Here is a 27,485-nt window from a genome sequence, read left to right on the forward strand (position 1 = left end):
TGAAAATAATTAAAAATTACCAAGGTGTCAAAAATGACAACAATTAAATAAAACTCGATTTTTTTAAAATGAGATGTGATTTATATTCCAAGATATTAATATCTTTAAAAACATAAATTATGATCAAAATAATATATTTATGTAAATTGATTACTATTTTATTTAAACGCAAAAATCAAAAAGTATTGCGTAGAAAGAATTGAATAATTACGATCAAAAATAAAAGTTTTGTTTCAATTAGAAGGAATCAAAATTAACTTTAAAAGTTCAATGTCCTCAAAAAGGTAACCTTCAACTGATATTATAATTGATAAAACCAGCCCATGAAAGAGTCTCTAACTTTCAAGCACCTTTAACATAGCATAACTTTCAATTAGACTACAATACATAAGGGGAGACAAGGACAGTGTCAACATTTTTTTCTTTTACCTCAATTATTGGAATATTATTTTTTTCTCCCATTTTTTATTTTACTTTACATGTTACAGATATGAATTTTAGTTTAAAATAACTTTTATGGAAAAAAGGGAAAACAAATACTATAATTCACTCAAATAAACGTGTTTTAAACGGTACAAAAAATGATAAGTATTGAAAACAACAACAATTATATAGTTTTAAGAAAAAATAACTAGAAGAACGAAAAAACAAGCTAAGGACTATCTCGATTTTGAATTTTTAAAAGTGCTACTAAGCTTTTACAAAGCCTAAGATTAAGGATGATATTTAATAAGATCTATTGCAAGCTTCCAAGTCACAAGCTTTACAATTTTAATTGTATAAAAGTATAGGAATCAGCTGCAACAATGAGAAACCCACTTAATTTCCCCACTTTTATATATTTCAACTGTGTCAGTTTCTCCGTGATAAGAGCCTTACAGTTTAAAACAATATTTTCTTTTGCTTTAGCCTTTTCTAACAGATTAACTTTTCAAGTTGATAATCCCAAAATTAAATTTGGATTGTCCGCTTTTTCTGTAACTCCCTTCAAATTAAGAAGAGGCAACTTTATTAAAGTTTACAAGGAAGGTGGTTTGATCACATTTTTTGTATATATCTGTTATTGAGTATGTATATGTTAATAGTTTTCCATCCATTAGTTTTTAATTAAATAACATTTGCATTCTACATATCAAATCATGCAAATACCCAAGCAGCAGGAAATAATTGCAACATTTGGGATCTTAAAAAAAAAAGAAGAGCTTGTTATAACTTTCTTTTAATGCACTTGTTTGCCATACATCAATTAGTCGATATAATTCATTTAGTATAAATATACATACCCAAACCTAAATATACTTTATCGATGCACATATTTGAAACTAGATTGTTATTATTTAAATGTAGGCTTATATATTATGTAAATTATTTAGCAAAAGCAAAAATATCCAAATCTTATCCTTTTTTAATATGTTTAAATAATTAAATACAATTTGGAACCAGTTTTGAACACATAAAATACATCAAATCCAATATTGACAAAAACTAAAGCTGCTTTAAAAATCCCCAACTTATTTTTATATGAATAAACTGATTACGTTTACCATAAACAATATTTTGGTTTCTAACTACCTCTCCGGAATTATTCGGATCTAAAAAGAAGGGGCCATTAAATGCCTCATTACTCATTCTTTCAAATTTAACATTGAAACGTTACTAGTTTATTTCTCATAAATAACTATGAAAAAAAAATTATAATGGTAATTTTAGGATTTATTGCAAAAAATAATTGTAAAATTTCAATTATTTGATCAAGCTACCAAAAGCGCCGCCATATATGTATATAACGGATTTCCTTCTATTAAGTTTCCCCATTCCCGATTTTACTTCAAAAAACGAAACACGGATACATATCATAGAAACCCGATTGTTAAGAAATTTTAAAGATTCTAATAAAAATTCGTTCTGTACACCCCCTGGAGGATGGTCTCTTCAAATAAAGTGTATTCCATTAAACTGGTTTTACGTCCGATTTGAGTGCATCCCACAGATTTAAATCGAAAACTGGGTGGAAATTCCCTTACATTTAATATTTAGTTTATTTGAATCTTGAACGATACCATTTTTAATGTTTTCTAAACAAATATAAACAAAATCATTGATTTAATTATATCAAAAATTAATTGAGTTTTGAAATAAGAGTATCTAAGCTAGAAACTTTATTTTTAATTAGAAAATATTAAGTATATGATTTATACTTTATGAAAAAAGGTAGAATATGAACTCTTTTAAAAAAATTAAAGCTTAAAGGCTAGATTAATTCAAAATACGTATGTATTAGCTAATAAAGAAATAAATAAAATATTTTTTCTTTATGAATGCTGTCTTTTTTATACATATAGGTGATAGTATATATTTAAATAATGTTGTTTTTTCAACTTTATATATGCTATTTGTACAATAGAAAGTTTTTACATTTAAAAAATTGATTATAAATTAATAAAAAAGTTGTCATTTTCATTTATATTCATTGTTATAATTATAAAGTAATATTTATGCTATGATTTATAAGTTTTACAAAAAGCGACTCTTGGCTCATGTTGTATTAGACCTCAATTATTCGGTCTATTTTAGTTTAAGGACTGGTCCTATTATTCTTTGGGACCGGTTTTTCGGATTGTCAGTAACAGGACTGATTTAAAAAATGAAATGAAGTTGGTTTATGTCATCATAGACGGAACTATTTCAGTTTTAGGATTCATATGCAGAACTGAACTGGACCAGACCGAGACTGAACTTTATAAGACTTCAGTCCTAAATAAGGACCACCACAACACTACTCGTATTTTTTATTTTTCTTTAAAAGAAAAAATAAGGTTAGATTTTTATTCTTCTCCAAACTACTAAGATTTACCCTTTTTAAGGCACTGCAAATTGCTATTTATGTAGCAATAATTAAATATCACCATCAAATAGTCAAATTAAGAATCATAAAATTAAATGAATGTTTTAATCTTAAGTTAACAATTTGGAATATATCAACTCATAGCAGAAGTTTATAATTAACGGTCAATATCTGTTCTTACGATCACTTGATTTAATTGCATCGCCGCACTAAATGGACACATCCAGTTCTCACACAAGAACTTCATTACATAAAAAAACTACTTTTAACCGTAACCCTTTTGTAAACTTACATATACATTTGAGTACCTAACAAAGAAGAGTGACCTGCGATATTTATAAATTAAAACCCTATAAGTGAATGAAGTACTCAAAATAGTGGGTTATATGTACATTGTAAAATAAATAAATTGGGCATTTCTCTTTTTCTTGACTTTTAATCAAGATTATTTTTATTTTTGCTGACCACACTTATAGTTAATTAATAGTCATTGACCTGAAAATCATTCGTAGTTAGAATTTGTTTTAATTATTTTACTTTTGCAGCAGAATATTTCCAAGGACGTTTTACGTACCTTCTTTCAAAAAGAAAAGCTTTCTTTTTTTGTATGTATAAACCGTATACTTAATAGTAATACCTTAATGCCAAATAATAAATTAACTCCAAATGTTATGTATTTCTACCATACTTATTTATAATTTATGAAATTTTAACACTTTGTTCGATTGTAAATGCGTAAGTTTCTCAAATTTGTTTCTTAATAAACATTTTAATGCATTATTGTACAACTGCATTAAGCAATTCTTTCCTTTCAGTTGCAGTATTTTTCTGCTTCATAAAATTTAATTTAGTACATACATACTTGTACGGAATGGGATTGGTTTTGAATTGTTTGAAGCATTAAAATGTTCAATGAACAGACATAAACTTTTCAGTATGTATGAATTAGTCTTTAAAATCAGCATGACTTAAAGAACTTGTATAAACAACAATGATTTCTTAAAGCTAACTAAATGAACTCTCCAACTTTTTCATAAAAAAATACAAAAACAGAAAAAAAAAAACAAATTGTATTGGTAACTGTTAGCAAATTCTTCCAAACTACCAAATTATTATTAAACAATTAATCAAAAGTTAACAGGTGTGAATTAAAAGTTGACAAGTTATTGTTCGGAATACTGATATAGGGAAAAGAAGTAAAAAAATGAGTAGCAGATTAACAAATAGACAGTAATTTTTTTGTATTTGCGATGTAACTCCGTGGATACGATTAACTATATATACAATGTCCTAGTTAACATTAGCTGCCTGTCATATAATTTTGGAGAAATACTCATAAGATGCATTATGATCTAGAGTTGAGTAGATTGTTAGGAAAAAAAGAACGGGAGGAGAAGGCGAGATATATGGTAAGCCTGAATTAAGATGATATATGTTAATATAACTGCCTGTTATACTATTTTTGGGGAAGAAAATGAATAACTCATATAAAGAGGAGAACTTTCTACATTTAAATGAGCATTATTATTAATTTGAAAGTATCTTAATTAAATTTAAATTCATTATATCTATTTCATTATGAATTGGAAAATCAATTTACACCAAAGATAGGCAATAATGCAGAATGATAACGTAACACCGGGACAACCGATTAAATAATGAACTAAAAGAACAAAGAGCAGACGCAACAACCGTTTTTCCTTTTGTCCTTTCTAAAGGTAGATTTTTTCATTTCAAGCTAACCAACTCTTGTTATATACCAACAGTGTTTGTAAAATATCACAGGCGCCTACAGCTTTTATTATAACTTATTTACCGCCTTTATTAAAAAATAAACCATAAACTAAGGTGTTAATCTTGACCATTTTAAAAATACTTGAGAAGAGAGCAATTTAGCTGTCATGGCAGTCAATGAGATCAGCTGCATGCAGCGGTAGGAAATAAACACAAGAACATGAGCAGGAATTTATTATCTTCGTTATTGATCCTCAATTCTACAACGAGTCTAACGAGGACTTACACTTAGAACTCTCAAACAAATTCTTAGTGATACATTATTTCATTCAAGAGAAAAAAAAACTAGTGATTACTTTATAGCTGCTAAGATGTTTTCTCATCAAGAATGAAAGAAATATAATAACAGTTTTGTGAAATAAAAAAAGTATATTTAAATTGTTTATGTGATATTTTCTACCACTCTACGAATGCATGAGATAATTAATTATTAATCAGTCAATTTAATAGAGACTACTCAATGAATTTAAGGATAACGTGGTCCTTGAAGAAAAAAAATACATTCTCAATGGCCCTTCCTGAAACTTCCTTTGAAGTTTCATTACTAAAAATGAGAAGATAAATCATATCATATCCATTACATCAGCATTTTTTTAAATAGCTTATATCAGCATAAAACTCATGCAAAATTCTTATATGTAGTAATGAAGTGATATCATAAAAGAGGATTTTATTTTAGTATTACTATTTTCTAACTCTGGAGATAAGAAAAGTAATTATAGAAAATCTTCCCGGTTTGTAAGTATATAGAAAGTACTGTATACATTGGTTTTTTATTCTTTTTATAGACATATACTTTATCATTAATTAATTGGGAATTAATTACTTTTTGGTATGGTAGAAAAAATGTGGTGGATTAACATAAAAACAATCTTGAATAATTACCAAAACATAGAAAAATGTCCAATATTCTGTATTGCTTTTATGTTTATAGATATGTAGTTTTTAGGAATTTTTCATGTAAACAGCTTTTATTATATCTTGATTTTTGGGGATGTTTAAGTGTTATCTCGGGTCCGAAAAAGTTCTGGGAAATAAATACATTACTAATTTCGTTATTATTAGTATCTAGAAATGGAATAACACACAATGTTCATTGTTGTGTTTGGGGATTTCTTATTTATTCGGTCCAGTCTAAGGAACAGTCATATCAGTACATGGGACCGGTTTTTAAGACTGTCCGTACTAGAACTGATTAATAAAAGGAGAAATAAATTTGAGTGGAGTTACTATATTTAAAAAAAAAAAATTGCTAAGTAGTACCAACCCCTGCACCTGGGCCACAGAAACTAAAATAATAATAAATTATATTAGAAAATTCAGGGATATATTAGAACGCCAAAAAATATATATATGACTACTAAAACTCACATGTGGAATCTTGGACGGTCGTAAATGTATGGCTCAGTTACAGATGTATTTCCTTTATGAACCGTGTAAAGACTGTGGAAAAATGTATAACTAGGTCATCCACGCATTCGCTGAGTGCTCCGTTTGGAAATACCTAGACTATTTGTATCTCTGAATATGAAGGGTCTCATAAATACAAAAACACGTTATCTATTAGCAATTTTTTTTATTAACGGTGAGAAAGAAGTCGCTTCCAAAAACAAAGGCAATTTACTATGGACTTTTAATAGATACCCGAGCAAGATACGCTGCTTTTAGGATCAAAATATCGAGATCTCTGGACAGTTTTAGGACTGATTTGTAGTACTGAACTGGAACGGAACAAGACTTAATTATAAAGGACTGCAGTCTTCATCCTAAACCAGGACCAAAATGACACTAGTTAATATAATGTAATTAATATTTGAATACATATGTGGTATGTCAACATAAAATCAATCGTTAACATAAATAAAAAATGGAGGAAAATCTCAATTTGTTTTTTTACATATGTAAAATAAGCTGGGTCGTACTTTCCATTTTTTCGAAAATGAAAAACTGCCAGTGTTTTTTTACTGGGTTTTTTCACGTAAATTTCAAAAATTTAATTTTTAAAAAGATAGAATAATTCTAAGCTACATCAATTTCACTTTGAAAATTTAAAAAAATGCAGTTTTTTTTTATATTTTCCGTTGTTGGCTTTCCTTATGTAATTTACAGATACTCATTTTAAGGGAATGTACATATATTGTCCTTGATGGGAACAGTTCAAATATGAAGCAATTTTAATCATAAGTTAACATTAAGTGAAATAAGTTTACGATTTGATGATATTATATTTAGTGTAGATATCAAAGTCAAAATTGAGCCCAAATGATAGTTTAAGTTAACTTTTAAATATTTTATAAATATATAGCCAAAATATATTTCCACATAATTTAGATCGACTTTATATTAGTGAACACACAAAATAAAAGAGTCATGGATTAATTTAATAAAACATTAACGTAAATTATTGACAAAAATAAGATTAGCAGAGTGCCGGAGAAGTTGATAAAAGAGATGAGATACGAGTTTTAGAAGAGGCCTAGAGAGGAGGAGCTAATCTCCTGTTTATCTTTGATGGAAGAAACGACTTGAATAATGTCGTGATGGAAGCAATGGTCAGTGAACATTCATTTAAGGGGAGGATCAAGCATGAGCATTTTGTATTTTTTTTTTTAAATCTGGGAGTAATTTCTTGTTCTACTTTCTACCAGAGAAAGCAAACAAGGAAGACTCACATGCTACATTAATTGCAATGTTTATTTTTAAATGTTTAAAGGCGAAGACTTTTTGATAAAACAGTCATGGCGATCTGAGAAGACTCAACAAATGTGAATACTGGCGAAGATACTAGAGTTATGCGAAAACTTGAAATGAGTTTTGGGAGATAAGTGGTCTGGTTGGTGTCTAGTCTACATACTAATGAATTTCCATTACTTTGTCAAATTCTTGAGCTTAATGACCCAACTCTCACAGATAATAGATTATCTGGACCAATAAGAAAGTTGCTAGAATCGATTACAGGTTTGGATATCCATTCAAACTTTCCCCGAATCTCTATTGGCTCACCACTAGTCAAACTAATTGATGAGGTTATTCAATATTTGTCAACAAATGAACACTACGGTTATATGATAGTGTGTGCTATCAGGGAATGAGCTTTCCTATGAAGATGGCTTTCTTGGAGATCGGAACTGTTTATCATAGCCGCTGGCTCACCACTGCTAACATACTTTTCAGACTCTGAGATTGTAATTGCCAAGGCACGTCCTATTTCAACTTAATAGTCTCAAGCCAAGAAAAAATAGGTGCGTGAACTCGTGATGCCAACTGTGAAAAGATCTGTTCGGTATGCTCACAGTTATCTTACAAATATACAAATATATCTTATCAAAAATACAGTGAAGGGTTTTTCAAATATACCACAAAAAAAGGAATTATGGATCCTTTTTATGTTTATCCAATAAGTTGAATACAACTAAACCCATAATTTACTTAAATATGTTTATGAAAAATTTGGACATATGAATAAATATATTTTGGATAAAAAGTTATTTAAGTAGTTTCTCATTTTTTAAATGTTCCAAGAAAATTTTTGATTGAGTTAGCTGATGATTGTTATTCAACTATGGACTTTATTTATCTATTAGGATTGAATCTGTTCTAAAAAATAGTATTTTCATGTCTCTTTTATCGGTGCTTAAAAATAGTTCATTAAAAGGCCCTTTAGAATGCTTCATTTCACTAAAGTATCTTAATTTACCATTTGAATTAATTAAGTAAAAACTTTCTGTATCTTTAAAACATCTAGATATTTTGCCATTAATCTTTATTTATGCCTTTATAATGTCTAAATTAATAATATATCAAAATTGTAGATGATTACATTATGAGGAAGTCAATTTTATGATAACACATTTGATTTCAATTTGGACGCGTACTTAAAATTTAGTACAAGGCAGAACAGGGTCCTTAAATTTTGCGACTGATACATTCTTACAAAATATTGGATGTACTTACAAATTTTAATTAACTATAAGCCTTAACAAAATATATATAAGAAGCTTTTCCATGGAAAGAAATAAAAATGTTTTACTATTATTTACTCAACAATCAACTACATATTGACATTATTGTTAAAAAAACACAACTTTTTAGTTAAAGCTATTCTTACTTCTTATTATATTTATAAAAAAGTATGTAATCATTTACTCTATTTTTTCTCATATATAAATATCACAAATTTGTGTTAATATGTAGGTCTGTTTGATAAACATCAAACAGAGATTGGTCAATATTGTTATTTGATCCAAGGTATTTATTTTCATATGTAAGTACAACACAAAACTCATAGAACCATATTAGAAGAAATCTATTTAAAATGAGTTAAAATATTAAAAAAACTTTTTTTTTGCTTGTTTCAAAAGTATTCATACACCTCCAAAAAGGTAAAAAACAAACAAACAAATTTTCTGGGTTTTTTTTTTGATGGTGAAGTCTGGAAAGATTAAGAGACTTATATTATAAAGTACTCGAGAGATCAAGAATTTCGTTGAACTATCTTCTTATGTATAAAAGTGTTATGATCTAATTTCTTGCTTCCGTCTTATTCAACAGTCGACATGACCATAGACAAGGAGTACAGTAAGGACATCCACTGCTTTTAGTCAATTGCCATAATCAAATTGACTGCTACAAAGAAACTTCCATCCCAAAATCCTTTGTACAAAGCATCATTACCAAATTCAAAAGAACTGGCCATGTCAAGAATCTTCCCCGACATGATAGGAAGTCCAAGCCGAGCTCAAATACAAGTTATATAAACAGTCCGAAAGGTTTGCAAGAATCCAACAATAACTTTCAAATCATTCTACATATAAACAAGTTTATTAGAAACATATTAAAATTTATATATCCTGTCAGGAAAACCAACACTAATTACTAATTCAATTTAATAGATTGACGTAATTTAAACAGATATATGAAGACAACTCAGCAATTCTACTAATTGTATAATCAATTATTTGAAGGAAATTTCTAATTTATATAATGAACATATGAAAGTATAAATAAAGGATGTGTTTTTAATGGCTCCCTGATTTGAATGACAAATATCAACTTTACTTTAAAAAATTAGCAATTAATTAACATCACAACAAAGATTTTATGTTTTATATATTTAAAAAGTTTGTTGAATATTTTCCCCCTCAAATTACAACTGAAAAAATAGGAAGTAGACAAATAATGTTATCCTTCACTACAAATGTCGGATTCCATTTAGTCTAAAAATCAACCAGAAGGTCTTTATATTTGAAACCTTTGAGCGAAAGTGGACGGACTTCCCAAACCAAGATATTTACTCAAAATACAATCGAATGCCTGCTACTACTGCATTGAATTCACCATCCCTCTGTAGATTGGGTAGATGTCACGAATCTGTACCTTTTTAGTAATGCCTTCATCAGCAAAATACAGGAAACTATATCATGAAGCGGATGCTACAGAAAATCCAATCCAACAAATTTGGAATTTGTAATTCTTAAAGAAAACTGACGTTTTGGCAATTTTTTTCAAAAATAATCGTTAACTTGAACTCATAAATATTTGAATTGTAATTACCTAGTTGATGTTACTGTACAGATAACTGAACCAAAATCAACTTTGCTAAATTTTTTATATCATTTCAATTACTGAGTGATCGATTGAAATCTCAACACTTACTAAATCAATGATAAATGAAGGCACTGTGATATTTAAATTATTTCATTGTTTGATATATTAAAGCATAAATAATTAGTTACAAAGCAAAACAAACCTGAGATCTTTACCTATGTACAAGTCGTTGAATTTACAGTTGACCTTGATCCCCAATTTTCCATTCACACACTCCAAGTAGTTGGCCCTCTCCAGGACCGCCGTCTACACCGTCAGTGAGTTCGAATCGTTGAAGAGGAAGAAGGGTTCTATCAAATAAACTAAACGGAAGAGTTAACGATAACTACCCATGCCAATCCCCTCCAGTCCATTACGGACCATGCAAGAGATGTCGGAATTCAAAACAAGACTGTCCGGAGAGTTATCAAAAAGTGGATGGAAGGAGGCTTGTGTGGAGGAGAGGCCACTTTTGACACCAGCAATGAAAGAAAACCAAATCTTTCGTTGAAAAAACTCTTTTGAGTTCTTTTTAACAATTTTGGTCCCCCATAGCTCTGATACCAACCCTCTCGACTAAACCTTTGGGTAACTTACGAGTGGAAGGCCTGCAGTATCCGTCATCCAAATACCTAGGCCCTCAAAGCCATTTCAGTCAGGACTGGGACGCAATGACAGAGAGAAGCCATCATTGCTACTAAGATACGACTACATTAATGTTTAAGAAAGTTCAGAAACACAACTATTTAGAGTATTTATTTTGATGAAGTTCTATTGGTCACCAATGAGTTTTATTTTATAAAGTTTCAAATTCAAAGTTTCAAATTTTAATAGACCACCTGTAACTATGATTTAACCTTAAATTATAAAAAGTGGGGAAGGGAGAAAGAAGGGATGAAAAAGGTGGCCATTTTGTTGTTTTGTCTTGTTTTTCTATTTTATTCTTAATCTATATCAGAAATATTTCGTGATTGTATTTTATTAGGTTAAATTAATGGTTGGTTATTGAAAATTAGGCTTCCAAACAATCCCTATTTAAAAACGAATTTAGAAACTTTTGAAACAAAATTAGTTGACACATTTTTCACCATATCTGACCATTCTGGATTTTTCCATGTAGTGAATAGTTGAGAGCAAAACTTAATGAAGATTTCATAACCAAAAAGGACAATATATATGAAGACATCTTTTAAATAAATCAAAGAAGGAGTTGTGTGGGTACAAGTTCACTTTACATAACTTTTGTATTCTGAATTCTTTAATATTTAAAAACTCATTTGTAAACTTTGTCAATCAGCTCATTCTTATTGAATATTTTTAAATTGACTATGAGACTGTTTAAAAAAATCACCCTGTACAGAAACAACATACATTTTCGAAATAAGCACCTTATCATTTTTTCCAAATAAAATACATATATTGCATTGCATTTTAACAAAATGAAAAATATATTCTATGCATTTTAAAATTAGTTTTTTTTACTTTTTTTATTATCGTTAATTCTTCATTTTCTAAGATAGTAATAATACAAAAAAGTACAAGAAAGAAATGAATAGAATTGTAATATAATGTATAATTAAAGTATCATATGTTATAGGAGATAAGGTTTTTGCAAGAAAACAGAAGAGCCTCATTCGATATTTATTAATTTTTCAATATTGTTTTTTTTTTTTTTGCAATAGACTTTGTTTATGAACCATTTTCATAATAAATATGAGTTCAGAAAATTCAAATCACATAAATATTTCATAGACATCCATATTAAAGAGGCATAGATAAACAATTTTGGCGATTAACAATTAATTGACCGATTATTTATAAATTTTCTAGTTAATATTAAATATGTACAGTAAAAACAGACCCAGTAAATCACAATATTACTGATAAGATTATAAAAGCTTTCAAGCAGCATTGTCCAAGCTTTACAACTCCATATAATACAGGGTACAAAACATTTACTTTCTCTTTTTTGAAGTTTTCATAAAGTCCTTATTTATCAAAATTTCTTATATTAATTAGTACCACTTAATTTAGTAGAATTTCTGCATTTAAAACTTTCCAATTGAAGCAAAGATGTCGATTCGTGTACATAAAAAATAACATAATTATGGTAGCGCAATGGGCAAATTGGGAGAATTCCTACATCATAAAATTAATTATCCGGACTATCCAACTACTTAAAAAACAAGTGAAAGGCGGAAAGATTATGGAAAGGTTGTACACTATTCAATAGATGTAGTTGGATGTCGTACGGATGTCATAAGGTCATCAAAAAAAATTCCGCGATGTCCATGTGAAAAATAGGAAGAACCATGAAATTATCGAAAATATTTTTGTTAGGAAGTATTTGTTGACAAAAACTTTTATACCAAAACGGGCCACACAATTTGAATCAATCATTATCTTTTTATTGACATATATCCGGTAACAATCCACGAATAGTTTTGCTGGACAGTATAAAAAAAATCTCAATTCATAATTTTAAGGGCATTTACTTCGGTTGGAATAAGGATGCCCCTATTAAGCTGGAGTACTACCATAAAATCAACGATCCTTTGTCTTTGCTGTGTTTACTTCAACATTTTATTTCAATTGTAACTTGTAATATATCATTTGACAGCTGATACCCTAATAATTTTATAAATAAACCAATTACTATTATTTTATTTTTTTACAAATGAAATGAAGATTAAAAAATGACAATAAATATGACACGCTGTATATGTTGGAAATTATTATTGAAAAAAAGAATGGGCTTTTTAATATGACGTAGATAAAAAAAAGTTGCTTCATTGAGACAATATGAAAGGAGTCTTCCAGAAAAAGTTGTTCATTTTGTGAAGAAGCTCAAAAAAAAAAGAGGAGACAAGAAGGTTGAAATACCCTCAATGAAAAAATGACTAGGAACAGGACATAAGTAGAGTATGAGAGGAATAAAACTGTAAAATTTCTCTGCAAAAATCCCATGTCTATTAAGGAACGATTCAAAAGATTAACACATCACCCTTACGAAATTATAAACCTAAAGCAATTCAAGATTTTAATTTTATTATTTCATATTGATATATTTTTTACGTTTTTCCTCAGAGTCTTTTAAGTTGTTTTTAGAAAATAAATCTTTTTCTTATGGGCCCTACACCAAATAAACTAAATTAGTAAAACTTGGTGACCACCAATTCATCAGTAATGTGTACGATTACTAATTAGTCCATGATATAAATAAAATATAAAAATAATGAAAAACAAAAATTTTTAAGCAAAAACAAACAAGAAAAATATAATGTTTATCACATTTTGTTAATATGCAAACTTCATAACACGATTATTATATTTCATATTTCATTTATGATATTAATAATTCCGTGTGTACCTCTTGAAACGCTCTAAAAAGTGATAATTCAATTAATTATGCAAAAGATTAATTTCAAAATATAAATCATCATGTTGCTTTTGAATTATTTTTTTAGTGACGCTCAAAGTGTTAAATGCCTTTGTAAAAAATTATGCATTGATTAATTATAAAATAATCTCGCAACTACAGTTATTTTTCTTTTTTTTAGTTTCAAGATTTAATCAGAAGCTTACAGAATTAGGTTTGCAAAATCACTAGCCCAACGAATATCTATAAATCTAGCGACGAACCCAAAACCAGGTGATGAATATATGTACAAGGAAAACGTTCTAGGAACACTATTTTTTCAATATTTCTCCGTAAGGAACTACGTAACCTCTATGAATTCACCTTTTACAATGATCAAGGCTAATTTTGAGAAGAGAAAAAAAAGTTTCCTGGAACGTAAACGAAAATGATAAAAAAACAAATATATAGTGACGTCATGTGTGGTATCATAAAGAGTGCCATCTTGCATGGGAAAAAAATATCAATACGATCATGTAGGTACCTTCTCAAGCTAAAGTACGTATTTAGCTACTTTATTTAAAAATTTAGCGGACATCTCAGTCCATAATTTTAACTCGGACTACTAAAATTTTACATTTTTGAACGACGGGCTACCTAAAAAATACTTTATATCTTAGGTGGCAGAAGATGAGAGGAGACAGAATCATTTTTTTCCATTTTACATACGCAGCCAAACATCCACTTCCTCACTATTTTTTACAACAACAGCATTTCATTTCTGGGCGCTCATCAAAAATTGGACAATACATATAGTTATGGATGAATATTTTGTACAAAACATGAAAAAGACAGAAGCACTACTTGTGATTTTAATGCTTTAAGTTTGGACATATTAAGAGAGATTGCAAGAATCAAAAAGTGACCATAAAATATTATAGAAGATGGCTTGGACTAACCCAGAAAAGAATAAATGAATATGGAAGCCGACCATTGGTTACGGAAGAAACAGCGAATTAGATGGATGATGGCATAATTTTGGAGGATAATAACGCTGTTAGTGCAGAATGCGAATAAGTAAGAGAATATATGGATGCTTTGGAAGAGGAAGAATCTAATATGACTTTTGTACAAAAAATCGAAAACAACAGTAACAAAGTAGAATTAAACTAGAAATAAGCCAAATTATGCTTAGAAGACATAACCAGAGTTGAAAAGGAAGGAAAATAAAAGAAAATATCGGGATTTCAGCATAAAAATATAAGGCAAACACCAACTCAAAAAACAGAAAATCAACTTCCCATGGGAGGTGTAGACTTGATCGAACATAATCCCCCACTACACATAGCGAAAGAGATGTACAGTGATGGGGAAGTAGGAAAACAAATAGGGAACGAGCGAGCAGGAATGAACATAAGTGTTAAGTCTTTGAACAGCTTGGGGAATGCTTCCACCGAAGTAGACAATGAAAGGAGCGTCACCAAATCCGAATTTCATGATGAATAATTTAAGAATACTCAGTGCAAATGTTAATGGAATTTCGGAATTCAGTAAACGAAAAAGATTTTACGACTATCTTAGTATCTTTAACTATCCTGACATAGTAGCCTGCTGTGATAATAGGATAACGAATAATTCAGACTATGACATATTTGACCAAATATATGATATTTATTTTACTAAAGCATGGAAAGGCAAGGAGAATCATCCATGTCGAGGAATTTCCCCAATCTTGTACAAATGGCTGACTTCGAAGAAGTTGAAAGAAACAGACGATGGAAATATGATAGAGGCGAAGATTGATATCTTTGGTTGCAGTACTGTTGTAAATGCACCCTTGGGAAAATCGTTTAAAAATATTTTAGAAAAAGAAACACCAAGAGATAAGAACTCAAATATAATTACTGGAGACTTTAATCTCTCCAGAGTGGGGAAAAAAGGAAACAAAAAACTATACCAAAATCCACGCAAATACGGATGTCTTTGAAGCCTGAATCCAAAACAACAATGTTATAGATATTAGAAAAGTTCAAAGCAATGTAGACCATACCTATTTGCACTACAGAAACTTAAAGAAAAAACGATCATCAGCACGAATAGATTACCTTCAATGCAACGGGGAAATAGCATGTATGATACAAAACTTAAAAGTAATTAAAAGTGGTGGTATATCTGATCACAAATTTCTATTTACAAATATTGAAGAACCTAAAAAAAAGAAATACAGACAAGAATAGAAAATGAACAACGAATTGCTAAAATCCTATGATGTCCGTTTAAGAATAGAGCAAACATTGCAAGAAATACATGAGGAGATGGATGAAGGCGAGGAAATATCCAATGCAATTAATAAAATGCACCTTAAAACAAAATATATTCTCACGTAGGATGGGGGAAGAAAGGGAAAAGAAAAAAGATCATACAAAGAAAAAAATATTGAACTACTACAGTACGGAGATAAGAGCTCAGAAATAGAAATACGATACATTATGAGGAAAGAAGCAAAGTCGGCATTTATAAAAGGAAGGAAAATTAATCGAAATATTAATGGGGAAAAAAACATCAACATAATCAAGATGTATGAAGAAAAATATAGCTGCAACAGGTTATCCCTGTATGATGAAGTAGAACAACTGAGAGACGATGAAGATAAGATACAGTGCAGAAGATTGTGCAAGATTATTACAACAAAATATTTGATGGATCTGAAAACGCTACTAAAAATTCAAAATTTGATTTCAAGGTTAGATTATCTACTAAACAGAAAAAAGAACTCAATAAAAGAATTTACCATTATGAATACATTAACAAAAAATTAAAAGATGGAAAATCCCCTGGCCCATATGGAATCAGTGCAGAATTTTATAAAAAGTTTCCTCATACAATCCTTATTTTAGCAAACTACTATATATAACAAAATCTTACAACAGTAAAATCTTTCCGAAGAAATGAAGGAAGGAATTATAGTACTCTTTAAAAAAAGCAAAAATACAAATTATGTGCAGAACTTGAGACCTATACACTCTTAATTCTATACTATAAAACTTTATCTGGATTAATCGTGGAAAGAATGACCCCAATTCTAGAAGAAGTTTGACTTAGTTCTCCGTTCGGTTTTAGAAAAAATAAATAAATCAGTGATGTAGCAATATCCGTTCGAGAATGGATAAGATGGCAGGACAAAAGAAATAAAAAGATGCCCACAGTTTTTATTGATTTTTCAAAAGCAGTCGATACAATATCTCACAATCATATAATTCATCATCTCCATACTTAAAATATGCCCCTAGGATATATAAATCTAGTGACATCTATCTTAAAAGGATCAAAAAGAGAAATTGCCCTAGGTGGATGAGTAAAAATCAATATCAGACTGGATGTCTACCAGGAGACCCCCTAAGCCTAGTACTGTTTAACTTGGCAATAAGACCACTACAACTAAGAACTGAGAACATAATAGATGCTACGAACGTAAATGGGAAAAAATATCTAAGGTTTTTAATGGAGACGACGCCACGTTCTTATTTGACGAAAATAAGATGGGAAAAAAATATTAGTAACTTTGAAAGCATATTAGAGGAGGTTGAATGCATAAGTAAACTAAAAACAAATTAGAACAAATCTACATTTATGACAACTATGCTAGATAAAACAGTTTTAAATAGAGGAAAAGAGGAGGTGGATCTTTTGGAATTATAGTGAACAAATCAAGTACATACGAAAGGGGATACCACTTATATGGAAAATTATCTTCGAAAACGGATAATTTCAACCAAAAAGCACAATCTGAACCAAATAGAAATAATAAAAGTGTTAAATCAATTATAAATTCCTTCACTGAACTATTGGTTCAAAAGGACAAACTACAACCATTCGATAAGTCAAAAATTTGTTAAAATATGTGATAATGAATACGTAAGCGACCTAAAACCAAAAACAAATAAAACCAGAATATACGTGAAAAATATAAAGGTGGACTTGAATCAATAAATTTAGATGCTCACTGGATATTGATGGCATGTTCAATGACAAGAAAAAAAACCTCCAAAATGGTGGAGGGAACTAATATAGGATAAAAATTATGACCATCCTTCTTGGGCAGAAGCAATGAAGAACATAATTAAAAATAAACAGGTGCTGTTAATTCTATATTGGAAACCTAGGAAGGAAATAATTTCAAGTGTTCTGGATGTGGGGAAACAATAAATAAAAACAATTATCCACTTTCTAGGAGAATATAAATGCATTAAAACACACTTCACTTAAGAAGAGCGTGGAGGCATTTATTGGGAAAATACTTATCGGAATCTCAAATTAAGTATGGGCTATCAGTAGATAATGAGCGGTATGCATTAGCTAATAAACCCACTGTTTAATTCCATATCATGGTAGTTGCGGCGATAGTGAAGAGAATAAACAAAGGATCTGTGATGGCGGCGATAAAGGAGGATTAAGACATGATGCAATAACAGATCGATATAAATTTTGAGAGAAATTGTTTGTTTCCCTTTTTTTACATACAACGTTAATATGTTGATGATATTTCTATTTATCGATAGTATTTACCTGTAAAGCCGGTAACTTGGAGGAAGAGATAAGAAAAAGATATGGCACTCGTATTGTTCTTTTTTGTAACCTTGTAATAGTTAATATTTATTTGATGGGGCAATCTATCAATAAAAAAAAAGTGGAACCATATATGTACTCTATCCCTAATTCTAAACCTTGCTTCAAAATACTCAAAACCTTGTAAGCAAGTAAAATAGCCCCCTAATAACACAGTGATTAATAAACTCAAAACAGCGCTTTGGTGATCCCCCCCCCCCACTAATTTGTGGTGCCTCCAAGAAACCCTAGTTCCGGACTTTAGTCAAATAATAGTGTTCAATAAAGGAATTTCTCAAACTTTTAAGCCTCTTATACCTTGAGGCGGCCACTCCCCTCCCCAATTTAAACTCTTCAACTAATAACTTGTAGATACGATTTAATATTTGAAATAAAGATATGACAAAGAAAAATGTTCCAAAGATGGTAAATGTGTTATAACTCTAAGTACTTGCATTAAAAACAAAAAATGAGACACTTCTCTTTGGGCTACCAAAACAAAAACTTTGATGGGGGACCAACAATTATGTAATTTTGCAAACCCTATTAAGTAGACAAAAGTCAATATTGTACAGGGAAAAAGAATACATTTAGCGGATTGTTTTTTCTAGACAAATCTTTTACTACTTCCAATAATCAAACAGTATTATTATAAATGGCATACGAACTAACAGGACAGTCAAAATACTCAACTTGTTACTATTGTATGTCAATTTGGTAGTGCTGTCACGTTCCAAACACAAAGGAATATAATCCAGACAAAATTATATACGTACTTTCTGCAAAAGTTTAATATTTTTTGCCCTCCTATTTCGTGTGAAGCCTAAAACAATCCTGGAGGAAAATTAAGACAATAAAAAAATCTCGATTTTTTTTTGCATACATTCTAAAATATTTTGAAACAAATTTCGGTAAATTTGGAAACAATATAGAAGAGGAATAAGAGCATAGAAGCTTCAAAAAGGGATGTTGTGGAAAAGAGAACAATTGAACAATATCCTGAGCGAAGATCACCTGTTTTGGGGTCTAAAAGATGAGGGCCCCAATAAATACATTGCATAACAAGTAGTTAAATTACTTAATAAGTTGAATATCCCAATTAGCATACAACTGCAAACATCTTTTAACTTAAGCCTACCACCATCAATACGAAGGGCTGCAAATCAAATGAAATTCAAAAGATTTTTTCAGAAAGTTTAAAAGTGTTGGGAGTGGAATATGTAGAAATTTAAAAAAATCATATTAACATTATTGTGAAATTATAAAAACTTTTAAACATTTTCAATCCTCAACTTAGGTCGTGATTCGGAGTAAGGTTTCAGTGTAAGATAATAAGTCCTCTCGAAATAGACTCATGATCCTGGATCTATGACTCCTTCGTCCTTATAACCATTATTCTTTCATTATTTTCGATTTTTCTTTTACTGATCTATAGCTGATATACATGTGTAAACAGTAAAGGTAAAGTTCCACCCAAAAAACAAAAATCTGCAGCGTATTTGTCATGCAGAAAAATCTTGAAGATGCAAAAAAAATTAGCGCCCAAATTATCTGCCTCGAACTAACTATTAAAGTATGAACTCTATTTTATTTTAGACAGTAACACTCGCATTGGATGTCAATCTTTTGTTTGGACACAGACACAATTTTTTCCCCAAATTTTGCTTCGAACTCTGAATATGGTAATTAATGAAAGGGTTGTTGATTTCCAGGGTTATAATGTATCAGTAATATTAGAGCAATTTGAAATATGGTTATAAATAAAAACATTAAGTATATAATATTCGACACAAGAAAAGTCCTTCAGTTCTAAGTAGCAGCAACATACGAGTTAGTTGTAATTGATTATTTCCTGTTAAAGGAAAATTTTGAAAACTTAGAACTAGACCTATTATCCAAAAAAAAATCATTAGAAATCAATTTATATCGAGAACAATCAAAGTAAATCATATTTTTAAAGACTTATTTTCGAGGATAACCAACGCTTTGGATATTAATTATTCCTCAAAAATAAGGAACTCATATAGAGCATGAGTAATTAATTTGTTACTTTCTATACAAAACTTATATCTATAATGTTTGTAGTGGTTCACTAGTAATATTGATTTGATCGATTTTTAGGTTGTGACAAACCTTTAATAATTTCATTGTACAACATTATTAAAAGGGTGTTAAGAACGTCCCTACGTAGCATAATGAATACATCATATATACATATTTATCTATTAACAAGCTATTGACTGCAAAACCAGGAACTTTTGAAGGTTTATAAGTACTTTGTGGAATCCAAAATTTAATTAAAGTATTTCCATAGAATAATGAGAAACTAATTGTTTTAAAAAGGTACGAAAACTTTAATTAAAAAAATAAAAATCTCAAACTTTATAGCAACTACTTATTTAAATAACAAATTAATTTGCTAACCAATAATGATTTTCAAGACTATCAATGGTTGTACTATAATGTCAATTATAAATAAAGCATGTGTATATGTACATTGTCCTAACTAACTTTGTATTCATGGATTTAATTTCTAAATTTTGCTACATCATATTTATATATATATTTATTTTTTGTTGAATTCTTTTAGTTTTTAATATCGAAATTCAACTATTGTAACATATAAAATGTAAGAAGATGAAGCTACACTTAGTGATAATTAATAGAATTGTAAATCTTAAACACTTTTAGATGCGAGTTTTGTCGTAGTAGCAACTATTTCCTAAAGCTGCAATGATAACGTATATAATATATTAACGTATTTCCTTGCTTGATCCACCATATTTTGGAGTGCACCCTGTACATATAATGGAAGTACAACATCCAAACAAATAAGGAAATTTTCAAGCAAATGCTAATTATGTAACATATATCTCATGATCAAACCAATTGCTTCGCATTAATTTTGAAGCTTCGATAAACTTTGTCATTAATACAGAATGCTAAACATGATATAATAATAATAATAATTATAAAAACTTTTAGTTAGGTCGTGGTTATTTAAACATGAATAAATAATATGGTTTAAATGTTTGAGTAGCTAGTCATTTCATTATATGGAAATAAGCTTAGTAGTGGATACACATTACAATAATAATATTAAAAATTAAGGCATTGATGAACAATTTAGTTTTTGTAATAATTATATATAACTCACGTCAACAAACTTTTTCAATGAATTCAAATGATGTGTTCCTGATTGCTTTTAACTCGAGATACTTGAAAATAACACTTGTATTGATCTTTTAATGTAATCAATAACACTAAATCATGTAGATATTTGAAAAATAATTTTCCAAAAACACAATGTAAGACACAAAAACTAGAATATTTGAATGAAAAAGATATTTTTCATCTATATGGGTGTAGAAGGAACTAAGAACAACACACTATCTAAATCCAAAAGAAAAATAGTTAAAATTTGGTTGACTAGTGTTATTAGCCTTTTTAAATATTAAGTGTGGTAATTAAGTCTATCTTCCTTAACTATGTAAATAATTACCTTTTTTTTAGATAGCATGGCTTTGTCCCACTTTGTATATAATGTTTATGGTCAGTTGTTGATCCTTCTGCTTATCTTTTCCTTATTAGTGTTTTAAACGTTGATTGGTCGAACTTAAATTAACACTTTGTTAAGCTATGTGTTGATTTAGGTATGTTTTTCTATTTTTACAGATTAGGTTATAATGTACAATTATAGATAACAGTGTAATTGATGTTTACAGTACTCTCAATATATGATGTCATTGACAAATAAAAAAAGAGCTACAAGTGTTTTGTAAACTCTAATTTTACCTATATCCAAATGGTGTTTTCCTACTTCCTTACATAAAGGGCTACGTGTATTATTATAAGATATCAATTTTTGATTCCTTTTACTTTATCAGTGTGTTGAATGTTGATTGGTTGAATTCAAATTACCTGTTGTTTTCATAAATTGTGAAATATTTCCAATAAATATTGAACTATAATTCATTAGCTGGGAAGATTGATTGAATAAATTTTGGATAAACTTTTTTCAAAACTAATTTTACGTATTTTTTTAATTTATAATTAGAAAAATACATAATTAGAGATGATACTTTTCAAAAATTCTGCCCTCTGCAAGAATACATTTCTATGATTTTTTTCTAAGGCTTGGGTACACTAACTTTACTGTCGAAGCTAACATTTGGACTAGTGCTTCTCCAGATATTCTCATGATATTTTGATGGTAGATAGCACATGCCTTTTTTCATAGCTTTTATCGTCTATTATTGGAGAGGGTTTGGGGTTGGCGGTGATGAGGTCAAGGTTATCGACGAATTTAAAACATATTAATAATTATAAATATATATAGGACAAAGTAAACCAATATCTTTTAAAAAATGTATTTGCAGCTTTTTGATTTAACACATTATATCCCAGTGCTGTTTAAAATAAACGCTATTTCAGAAATAAGTACATTCAATAAATTTAATTCAATATAGTTATTTAATAATTCTGAACTGTTTTTAAGGACATTTGTTATGTTTTTTATTGAAATTAAAAATATCATATAAGACCTAAAATTATGGAGATAACGTTTCTTGCATGCATTGTTGTATAAAACACCATAGTGTTATAATAATAATGTATACAAAAATAAGACCGTGTACATTTCGATCAAATAAGTTTATATTCAACTTTTGTTAAGGAAGTTTAAAATGTTTGTCGAAAAAACCAATCTACAATAGGGCCTTATTGTCTTTGTTGGTTTGATCATACACAGTTTTTCCTAATTGTGAAATTATTAATCGACAATGGTTCAAAACTTAGCCCCGCACCAAAGGCTTCAGGTGTAATTACAAATATATATTTTTTGCTCTAGAATATCTATATTAGATACCTGTTAAAACACATATAAACTTTCTTGTTTTAACATATTTTTTTTCTTTAAAGAGAAGAAAAACCTCAAAATAAAAATACTCATTGCTGTAAATATTGTTTCTAATAATAATATATTCATACAACATGAAATACCCACTTACGTTTTGTTAAAGATTTAATAACCTTATGTTGTTAAATTATATTATTTTTGTAATTATTGTGTTTTTAAACCCTTTGTTAGTGAACATATTTTAGTCTTAAATATTGGAATTATTCGTAAATTTTGTATCTTTTCATCAAATTTTAAAATTTTTATTACACGGTAAGTTTTTAATTCTTCTTTTGCTTTTCCCCTTTCCTTTCCTTCAACTTAAGGAATACACAATACTACTAATATTATGTCAGCTGTTATTTTTTATATCACACTCCACTTAATCAAAATTAATGAGTACATTTTTTGTACCTAAATATCGTGAAAAATAATTTATATTTCATAAAAAAATTAATCACAATTAAAAGTATTTTGTTTTATTATCATAATCAATATTTCATCTTGTTATTAAGATTAATTTTTTAAAGAAAATGTTTTTTTATCATTTCAATTGATATTTACAAGCAAAAAAAAAAGAAAAAAAGGATGGAATACTAAGTAAATTTTAAAATTTTATTGGGAGTCTCTATCGACAAAGTATCATGTAATAAGATTCGTCTTGTCCCAGATTGCTAACTATGTAAAAAAGGATGTTCACTAATCGAAGGTTAAAATGTTTTGTTTACTCGGTAAGGCTTGATTAAAGATGGAGAATCTTTTATAAACCCTCAAGGCCGAGTAAAGGTGCAATGAGTTAACAAAAGAGCGATCCAAATTTTCCCAATCAGTCTTTAAAACACTGAAGGGAGGGAAAAAAGCAGAAAAATCCACAGTTTATAACGAAAATATTTTTGTGTCTGTTTTTTTCAAACAATTATTTTTATAGAGGTGCTTTAATTTAACTAATTTGCATTTCCCTAAATAAATATATACATTAAAAACTTATATTTATTCCATGGTTTTTTTTATTAAATTTGTATGTACATATATATAAATAATAATACTTATTCCTCTGCATAAGTATATTTATATAAAATACAAAAGAAAAAAAAATCCTAATCCTGTTGCTTGTCGCTTTCAATCCTTTTGTGTTCTAAAAAAAATCTTATTTCTTACACTTCTTATCAGTATTGTAATATATATTTTTCTATTATTATTTATAATATACTTATATTCTGTTAAAATAATATGTTGTTTTAATTTTTAGAAGAAAGGAATGAGGATTTAGACAGACTTCCATTAACTGTCAATCGAAGAGAGGTGATTTATTTTGGAGTACATATCACAGAATCAGAAATAGTTTGGTCTAGGAAATAACATAACATAAAATAAGTGTCAAAATAAAAGTAAGCAGGAACTGTATTATTAAAATTGAACAGTAATCTAAAGTAATCGATTAATTTCTGCTCTTTAAATTAAATTCAGAATTGTTTTTTGATTCGCTCATTGAAAGCAGCAGGTTAGTACTGATTTTATTTAGTGTGATCAAAACTCTATATACAGTTTTAACACTAGAATGACGGATGGTAACAATCCCCCTTAAATAACGGTAGATATAAAAAATAATACCCCTATATTTTTTTTAATATTTGTAACAGTTAGTGGTTGATAAAATAGAAAGTAATGTGTTACTTGTCACTTCTCTGTACAAAATAACAGTATTTATACCAGCAACATTCAAAATATTATAATAAACTTGTATAGGCCATCGGTGAAAAGACATTTTGGTTGAATAAAGTATGGCCATTTGATCTAGAATATCAGCTCCATACTTAGTTTCATTATAATACTGAATTTACATGTTAACGTTTTTTGTTCATTTGAGACGCTCACACATATTTTTGTGAATTGAGGTCAAAATTAAAGTATTTTAGTTCTTGTAATTGAATAAGAAGTAAATCTTACACCATTTACAAAATAATCTTGAATGAAGTGTTTTTTTGGTAGCCTTTTGTTCAGGAGTTATTTCTTTGCGAGAACTATTCATAGTTGCTAAAATAATGCTAACCAAAATTTAGTTTCAAATTTATCAGGCTTTTTAACCATATATTGAGTTAATAGCTTTCATTGTGAATAGTTTTTAATCAATGTTAATATTCTTACATGGCATGTACGCTCACTTGCAATTTTCAACTTATCTATCCCATAGCGTTGAAATCAATGTCGAACTTGTTGTTTTGCCGTGTTTGTGATCTTGTGAAACAAATATCCAAGCGATTAATTCTCAAAAATTGTTTATATCTATCGCTAGGCATAGTATAACGAAAAAAATTGATCCCTAATTTGGCTCAAATTCCTTTCTCATACATTATAGCAATTAATGGGGTATTTCTCGTTTGCTAGTTGTCCATACATCAATCTAAAGTTTGAAATGAGCCTAAACTATTGTACATTTTACAATGTGATCAATAATATAATTATTGATTAAGAGTTCAAAAGTTGATATTATTTTATCTGTAATGGTGTTACGTTTTGAAAATGATGAAGTACCTTATACTTCCTTCAAAATATCGAAAATGGGCTTTTTTGTGCCGTATTTTATTATCCTTAACGACAAACAATGATTTTCTAAATAAATCGGTTGATTTATGTTGCTTAGTAATCAAGTTGTCACTTGATTGTCTTCTAGTATTTTTTGAAATGTTAAATATACTAACTACTTAGTAGTAAAAAAATACATACAGCGTCTACCAAAACTAATAAAGGTCTTCAACAAGATTATATAACGAGAGGCTTGTCAAAAACTTCAAAATAGTCATGATAATCAGATGTACTTCATTAAGGGGGTTGGAAATATTCTTCATCTGCTTCCAATTCAAAATGATCACTTTCGGAATTGGAGTACGATGTGTAAACAAGATAAAGTCTTATTCTTCAATGGATAATTTTTTCTTGGACAATACAAGGGGGGAACAGAATGATTAGTTAAGGAAAATATAGAAAATTCTTTTCTAGAGATGTTCATTCATGTCTGAACTTGCTTGAACTTCTTCATACACAATTGTAGAGCAGAAAGATATTTCAAATAATTGGATTTCAAATACCTATAATACCCATGTCTGTCTAGGTAGTGTTAACTATATCAACCAAATAATGACTAATTTTTTGTGGTTAATATAATGATTTATGAAAATTCAAGAACTTCTAAACATATACAATCAAGAAATTTCTTATAATATTCCATTGAATCCCAAATAGGTATCAAAAATTATACCCCACAGTATGTCCAAAAATTAATGGTGGTTTTTAAAAAAAAATCATGAAATAACCTAAACAAATGATTTTTTTTGGAGAAAAACTTTATTTACTTCTCAATATGACGGCCTTTAATACATTTTTATGCATTTTGGCATCCCTTCATACAGATTATTCAAAGTATCTGGAGAAATTTTTTCCCAAGCTTTTGTCAGTTTTATTTATAATTCATCCTCTGAAGTTGCTGGCGTTTATGTTGCTTAGTAAGCGGGAGTTTAGTTGTCACTTTATTGTATTCTAGCGTTATTTGAAATGTTAAATATACTACTTAGTAGTAAAAATCCTCTGGACCAAGGCTCACAAATTTTCAATAGGAGACAAATCAGGACTGTTGACTGGAATCCAAGTTGTCTGAACACCATTTTGTGTCTTTTTGGACTGGTGAGCAGGAGCACCATCCTGCTGGAAAATAGCTCTTGATGTGTCATACAACATTTTCCTCTTCAAAGGAGGTCCAGTTTCTTCAGTACGAGACAAAGCTGACATCAGAGACTTGCTGAGGATCTCCGTTACGTAGTACTCGGCCATTACAGTTTGGTTTCATGGAATCAGGTGAAGATCTAACATTGCCTGATGGCGGATAATGGCCCAAACCTGAATTTTTAGAGGAAATTTCACAGTTGGAGTGGGTTCCACATCCCCCTTATCTCTTGCCCAATCCCCATCTGTTTGGGTATTTGGGCATGAAATAGCTGAAATGGACTTTCATCACTGAAAAGGATACATTTCCAGTCATCTGTAGTTCATTGTTTCCGCACACGACAGAATTAGAAGCTGGGCCTTCCTTTGGTTTTCTGAAAGTTTGGGCCGTAGACAAGGTTTGTATGGCAAAGTATTCAAAGAGTGTCTCAGGTAGTTGTGGACAGATGACTGGGATATTGGATAGCCCTTTGAAGTCAATCATGTTGCAAGTTTCCTCTTTTTGGTCAAAGATTTTTAAATCAACAGTTTGGGAATTTTGCTAATTTTTTTCTTCCTTCCTCGACCCTTCTGATTTGCAAGGGTTTGTCCATCTTTTCTTTTCTTACAACAATTCTCAATGGCCCTGAGAGGAATCTGTAACCTTTGAGCAACGTCTCTCTGGCTTGATCCATCCTCTATCT

The 27,485-nt window shown here is 29.3% G+C and overlaps 1 protein-coding gene across 3 annotated transcripts in view; it reads left to right on the plus strand.

Moving 5' to 3' along the window:
- The window catches only part of LOC121132376 (lachesin), a 425,839-nt gene that overhangs the window by 54,136 nt on the left and 344,218 nt on the right, over nucleotides 1-27,485 (plus strand). The window contains exon 2 of one of the 3 annotated variants that reach the window (XM_071886666.1): nucleotides 13,786-13,877. The exons of the other annotated variants lie outside the window; for them this stretch is intronic. The gene's annotated coding sequence lies outside the window, so the exon portion shown is untranslated. The remainder of the gene's footprint in view (nucleotides 1-13,785; nucleotides 13,878-27,485) is intronic. 3 annotated transcript variants of the gene reach the window in all.

Source organism: Lepeophtheirus salmonis, chromosome 2 (genome assembly GCF_016086655.4).
Source record: "Lepeophtheirus salmonis chromosome 2, UVic_Lsal_1.4, whole genome shotgun sequence".
Classification (NCBI taxonomy): domain Eukaryota; kingdom Metazoa; phylum Arthropoda; class Copepoda; order Siphonostomatoida; family Caligidae; genus Lepeophtheirus; species Lepeophtheirus salmonis.